We start from the raw sequence: 7,453 nt of genomic DNA on the forward strand, positions 1-7,453 counted from the left end.
AACGGGCTCTGCGCGTTGATCGCCTCCAGACTCCTCTGTATGACCTTCTTTGAGGTTTGCTCTGTTTTTACTCTACCCCTTAGCTTTCTATTGTCTATCTCGGCATTCTCCAACTCCCGAGCTAAGCACTCCCGCTCACCAGAGCGATACATTACCTTGTTTTTGTTTCGGCTCTATTTGTAACCTCCTCCAACTCTTTCTTCAATGTTTCCACCTGCCTCCTGCAGGACTCCCGCTGATTCCCAGCGTATTCAAGTTGCCGCTTGTTCTCCAGCAATTGATCACCTAATCTTTGACTTTCAACTTTTAACTGCCGGAGCTCCTCTTCAAGCCGAGCCCCGGCTGTTCCCAGCATTTCGCTGTTGTCAATCTTCTTTTGTTGTTCCTCAATTCTGTGTTGCATCTCACTTAACTCCCCAACGCTAATTGCGGCTCTATCCACTATATTGGGTGGTTGCAGCTGCGTCAGTGGCACCACGTACCTTTTGTTTGAAGTTACTCCAACAATCCGATACACTTGGTGCCTGACTATCGACCTGACCTCGAACAACTCGGGTAAATAGTAGCAATAATCACCAACTTTTGGTTCTGCCATTCCTACATATCATACATGTAAATTAGTCTAATGTATCAATCTCAATTTCGGCTATATCTGGTACAGATTTTGCCTTTTTTGCTTTTATAACTACGACGTTTGTTTCACCATCACACCGTTCGACTGTCCTTTTTCTTGTCACTTTTTGTTCCTTTGAACGTTGTCTTAGATGATGAAAATAACCTAGTTCCCCCATTGGGTTAATGGCTTGCAGTGCAATTACAGGAATGGTGCCACTGCGTAGCATATTGATTGAAAGAAACACGCGTACCAAACAAAATATGACTTTAGATCCAATAAAAATAGTCATCAAACTGATGGTTATTTCCCTGGCCACATGCCAGATTTGTTTCACTTCTTTACCCAAGTATTCAAAAATCAGCAATTCATGCCACTGATTAATGTACTTTAAGTCCGAGTTGAAATACTCTAGAGTCTCATGCTCATATAAACCTCCTTGTCCCAGGAAAACTTCTCTTCCTGTTATCGTCTTTCTCGAATGCCTTAACTTTTGAGCCCTTTTGCTAAGTTCCAGGTCCATGTCGTTGAAAATTCCTTCCATTGGCGCCGAAGTTGACCAATTGACGTTAACTCTATAATTAGGCATATCATTGGGTTTTTCAATTAATTGTATCCTTCGCCCATATGTTATCCATGACCCATTCTGCAATTCGAGAGCGTTCGGGTACATGGGGTTGCAATTAATCAGTGTGAAATTTCTATAGAATACTCTAGAAATGGGGTCCATGTATCTAATTACTTCTGAAGTATTGTCAGAAAACACCCTAACTGGTACTTCCTCCGTACAAAACTGATTTTCGACAACATGTACGATTACTTTAGCGCACCTATGGACATAAAGTATTCCTCCCGCTCTTTCTGCGTGTGTACCCAGAGCGTTTTGTTGACTTAAGAAAATTTGGTGTGAATTTCCGTTAATTGATGTCCCATCTCTGTCGCCAGTGTAATATCCGTGCACTGTTTACGGTTACGGCGTGGGTTGGATGTTATTCTTAAGCACTTTAAACCTCGGAGATACCGAGGAAAATTTTCCAAGTTTCAGACTTGAATTTAATTGAACAGATGTATATGCACAATCAGTTTATTACAAAGTTAGAACTATTGCTTGTAAATATTAGAAGTTTTGTGAAGATGAGAAATGTAAAGCAATTAAAGAGAGGCAGCTCGATTGTGTAAGGTTTTGTTGTTAATATGTTCTTTTGTTTCAGTCCTATCAATGGTTAGTTAATCTTAGATTATTTTTACCCATTTTTCGTTAATCTCTATGGGACTTTCTCATAGTTATTTTCTACCGCACGGGTCCCTGTTAGTTAAACTAACAGATAACAGGTTTACCTGCTTGACGAATCCCGTCATGAACAAACATTCCTTGACGTGTCCCGTCAAGATGAGATTCCATGATGATTCCCATCATTATTCATGATGCTTTCTCTATATTGTTAAAATCCGGTTTACTATTAGTAACCATCTCTTTTTGTTCTCCTATTTGTTTGTGAAAATTTCGAATTATGCGTTTAATAGGTAGTTTATGAGCATGTCATACATTATGGTTCACTATAGTATAATTACCATGATTGGGGGGCTTTAGGGTATCTGACCACTAAGCTGGGGGGCTATAATGGAAAAGACCCCAATTATCGATAGAACGTGAACTTTAATTGATCAATTATTGCAATAATTGATTGTTACGTTTTGCCAATTAAATTAATTGATTGTAATATTTTATCTCTAGCCAATTAATTGTAACTCAGTTTTCCAAATCCCTGGTGCATACTGCACGGGGGGACACAAACCGAAAAGATCCATATGAATTGAGCCTCTAAACGGAGGGACATAAGCGCAACACTAGAACCAATTCGCAGTATCCTGAATAACGGCGTTTTCCCCGAGGAGTCAATAAAAACTTTTCAGCGTAATTTACAAAAAGACAAACTGACAAAAACTAAAAATTGCATCTTGACATGAGGGAAAAACCGGAAACTAGTGGGACAGAAATCAGGAGCTCTGTAGAAGATATTTGGCCTGTGGTCTTTTTCTCAGCAAGAGGATTCTCTCATTGGTGGAAAAATATTCAAAAAGAATGAAACAAAACCGTGAAAAACTGTCGCATTGTCAAGAAGAACCCTTGAGTGAAAACGTCGACGCAGTTAAAGCTTTGAACAGAATGAAGATGGAGGGATCATAAGCGCAACACTAGAATTTATGAAGGCAAGAGAGGGCTGTCGCCCGCATATCACATCAATTCCGGGCCCGAGTCTAAACCCGAACACCAGAAACATCCTGAAAAACGTCAGATTTTTAAAAGAAAATAGCAGAAGCCTTAGAAACCGGACAGATCTAGTACTGTGGCACGATACGATTAACAGCACAACAAAAAAACACAGATCCAACAAATTCAGGCATTGTGACCAGGACAGGTTCCGTTTTGAAGCTATTGTGTATTGTACACGTAAGGGAGCCCCTGATATTGTAAAAAGTTTGCTGAAAACAGGTATTTTGGTAATCCAGGTAACGAAGCACATTATTCCCAGACAAAAACAGCGTGATTATTGATGTTTGAAGCAGTACAAAGGATTACATCAAGAGGCTGCACTAGAATTGAAGACTTTGGACATCATTTGGCGACATCGAAGGAACTTACGCAGTTTACTGAAGCAGGCAAAAGGTAAACCTAAGTTGGGAAAACAACAACGTCAGGCAAGAGCGAGCCGAAGTTTGAACGGGGCCAATTTTTTACTTACGAATTTGTTGTCTGTAGATCAGGTGAACCTTGTGTAAATGACGCCACTTCTGCAACTCTGTTGGTTGAAACTTGTCCTGAAAAAAACTGAGAAATTGAAGACTTTTCTGGATCAAATAAAAACTTAGAGAGTTGGGAAAATGAAATGGTAAAATTAAATTTCTAGAGAAATGCGTTGAAAATGAGGTTATACCCAACTTTCTAAAATTTTTTGTACCAAAAATTGATAATTTCTCTGACCATGCCGTACGTGGTTTTCAACTTAGGCTACTTAAAACGGAACTAAACAAAGCAAGAGAAAATAAAGCGAACCTTGACGCAAGGGCTGACAGTAGTAGGAGTGAACTGTGTCAGGATTTGAACAAAAATCCTGATTTGTGGCCTTCAGGATTTTCGTTTTGTGGCCTTCAGCATAAGCTTATCTATCCGGAAAAAAAGACTAGAACATAAACAAAGGTTGGATGCAAAGTTGAAAAAATTGTCTTTACTTCAAGGCAGTCCCTTAGAGGATCAAAATTTTGATTCCATAAGAATACTTGACAACATTACCAACTTTTATGAAGGATCTCCTGTCCTACAGCCCAAAACATCCAATCCGCGACAAATTCAAAAAAGTGCACTTTTTGGCAGATATAGACAAACTGGTTCGCTTGCTCCCAGAAAGCTGAACTGATGGTGAGTAACTGTGTGAAATTGAAGCCTCTGCAAAATGATACGCTAAAAATGTCGGAGAAACACCCACCGCCAGAGGGCTGTGAAGTTGGCAAAATTTTTGAAAGATAACGACATCGTGGCTGGACCTTTTGATTAGGGCACGGGATTTTTTGTGATGAAGAGGCATTTTATATCACAAAGGCTGGCGGATGTTCTTGATTGCATCCATTTTTAAGATATTCATGGTGCGGGGGATAACATTGCTCTGAAGATTGAAAAAGCCGTCAACAGCTCATTGCTTGATATGAAAAAGAGCTCTTCATTGAGCAAAAAATTTTATCAAAAATTGCGTTAAACAGGAGGACAACCCGCAAGACTTTATGGCCTAGCTAAAGTGCACAAAAATAGACTTCCTTTACGCCCGGTGTTGTCTATACCGGGAAGTAGTTATTACAATTTTAATAAATTCCTCACGCCACTTTCTTATAACATTGAGGTGCTAACAATGTTACCTCAACGCACGGAGAAAACCAGAATCCAATAAATTGGGGACTGTGGAGAGCATGGTTTCTTTTTCTTTGGATCCGAAGAGCCCATATACAAATGTCCCTGATAATGAAGCAATTGAAATAGCTTTGAGGACCCTGTACTCTAGTGACCATGCCCTTGAGATGTCAAGATCGACTTTTTTAAATGCAATGACAGATGGTTTTGTCAGGTGTGTGGCTAAGCATTGGGAGCATCTCTTGCATTAATTCTGGCTAACATTTGTATGAAGTCATTTGAACATCAGATCATGAAATCAGATCAGACATGAACATCAACGTAAATAGCTGCAAAGAAAGTGATTGCGAGTGGTACAAGAAACCAACCGATACGGGATTGGTTTTGAATTTCCGTAGTTGTGCACCATTCAACATAAAAAGAATATTGTAGAAGGGTCTCTTCACCGCGTTTTTAGAAGCTCTAGCACATGGCAACATTTTGACAAAACTCTGAAGGAAACTGAAAATATTTGGCTGAAAAATCAATACCCTGAAAGTTGGACTTCCAAGATAATAAACGAAGCTTTACAGAAACTCATAAGTAAACCTCAATTGAAAAACGATGGCGAGAAAGTACAACTGATGGGACAAAAATTTCCAGCGGAAGATGTTAAACAATTATTCTTCCCGCAGTATCGAGGAAACGTCATCCTGCAATTGAAGCAAATATTGAAAAAAACGTGCAAATTGACAACCATATTTACGACGCGAAAGCAATATACTTGCCTACCAACCCTGAAATGTAGTTTTGATAGCAATATGAAGTCTCTTGTGGTCTACGAACTCAGTTGTTGTGGATGCAGTTCCACCTAAGTTGGACAAACGTGTCGACATTGGGCCACGAGAATTTCTGAGCATCAAAAAACCGATTCACCGGTGGGACAACGTGTAGTTGAATGCTGTGGGGTTATACCGGCCTTTTATTATAAGATAATTGGTCAGTGCCAGGATAGCGAAAAACTTATGACCATAGAAGCTCTACGCATCAATAGACGCGGGCCAAAACTAAATATGTGGGACGAGTACGAAAGTGGGGAAATAAAACTGAAATGTTAAGTGCAGAATGCATGTTCTGCCTAAAAGTTTTTGAATTGCCATGCGAGCAACATTATATTGTGGATAAAAAGAAAAATCTCCTATTCAAAAATCATCTAGAAAAAGACTCATATTAGAAGTTTTAAAATTCTTTCAAAATTTTAAGAAATTTTAGGTTTGAAACCTGTGAAATTTTTAGAAAAATACGAAAATATAAATAGATAATCAAGACACGTTGCTGTATAAATGCATATTTGTAGATATTTACTTAACCAGTTTTAAACTTCTGACGATGCAAGTTATTGCCAAAACGTTCGGGTAACTTAACAATTTTATATCGACTTTTAACACCCTTTAGAATACAGACGGTACGCTATAAATGTAAGAGAAACACAAGCTGATAGAGGAGTATCAAAGGTGGAAACATTTCCTAGAGAAATTTTAACTGAAACTTTTGGTAAATGTAACTGATTTTGTGTTACAAAGACTGCCCCTAATTTTTGTGGGTGGAGACAACAAATCACGAGACAATTCTCAACGTAGAAAAAGATTGGTCAAACAAACCACGAAACAGAACAAAAATTAATTATTGCTATAACTCTCAAATCTTTTACTTTAAAGGTCAAGAATAATCCGCTTAAAATTACTCATTGCCCTAAGCACAAGCCTTAAAAGAGGTTCATTGAGGCACTAAAGATAGAAAAACAAAGGATAGAAAAAGTTGCAATTGCATAATTTTTCAAAGTTTCTAAATTTTGCAAAAATATTATGTTTGAAACCATTTCTGTTACCGGTTTCTCGAATCCTTCAAGCAAGACATATGAAAGAAATTAATTGAAGCTTAGAGATCGATATGACCACGAAATGGCAAGAATTTCCAAATAAATTGAATTTTTCAAACTTATAATAATGTGTTAGAGCCTTTCATTGTCTTCAAAAAGTAACCAGCTGCCCAAATTCAGACCAGGGAAAAAATTTTCACAACCCGTACAGACCGATAAAGTCGGAATATGATATTTTTCAGAGTATATGAAAACATTCACACTAATTCACAAAATGAAGAAAACACTTGATAATAAAAAGTTGAATTTCATTCTATTGACATTGGCTACTATGAAGTAACAAGATATAAAACCGCTGATTCGGTTTTACATCCACCGGGGCTGGAAATACTTAATAAAACTCCAAAAAATATTCCATAAACTTGAATGAAAAACTCGAATAAAAAACTTGAGAAAAAGCAAGTAAAATATTGCTAAAAATTGCGCCATTCAAATCATGAAATTTTTATTGTCCCTATAAACCATGTAGTAATTTACTATCGAACCCTAGAGGAGGTTTCTTGGCCTTTGGGCCTATGTAATTTGAAAAAATGACGAATTTCAAAAAAAACTAAAGAACTGCAAGTTGTATAAAAAAAATCTAAAACCTGTTTACACTAAAATGTCGAAAATTATTACCGCTAAAAACCAGGCTAATACATATTATCGAACCTTTGATGAGGTTCCTTGTCCACTCGGTTGGACAGAAAAACTAAAAAAACGAATTTTTAAGAAACATGGTAAAAATTTCAACTCTTATCTAAAAAATAGATCAAAACTGCGTATTGGAAAAATTTTGAAGACGAATTCAACAAAAACATTTTGGGAACATTTTATCAAACCTTAGTGGAGATTTGTTGGGACCGGGCTGAAAAACACAAAAAGACAAAATATCTAAAAAAACTCAGAAAAAGTTGTCAGAAATTATTATAGGTTTGCGTCTTCTTAGGTGGAATACTTTAATATATAGCTAAGAAATGACCATAAGAGCAATAATGTCTTGCAAAGTAACTATTAATTTTTACAAACCTCAAGCTCAGAC

The sequence above is a fragment of the Convolutriloba macropyga genome, chromosome 4 (genome assembly GCF_964194025.1).
Source record: "Convolutriloba macropyga chromosome 4, txConMacr16.3, whole genome shotgun sequence".
NCBI lineage: Eukaryota > Metazoa > Xenacoelomorpha > Acoela > Convolutidae > Convolutriloba > Convolutriloba macropyga.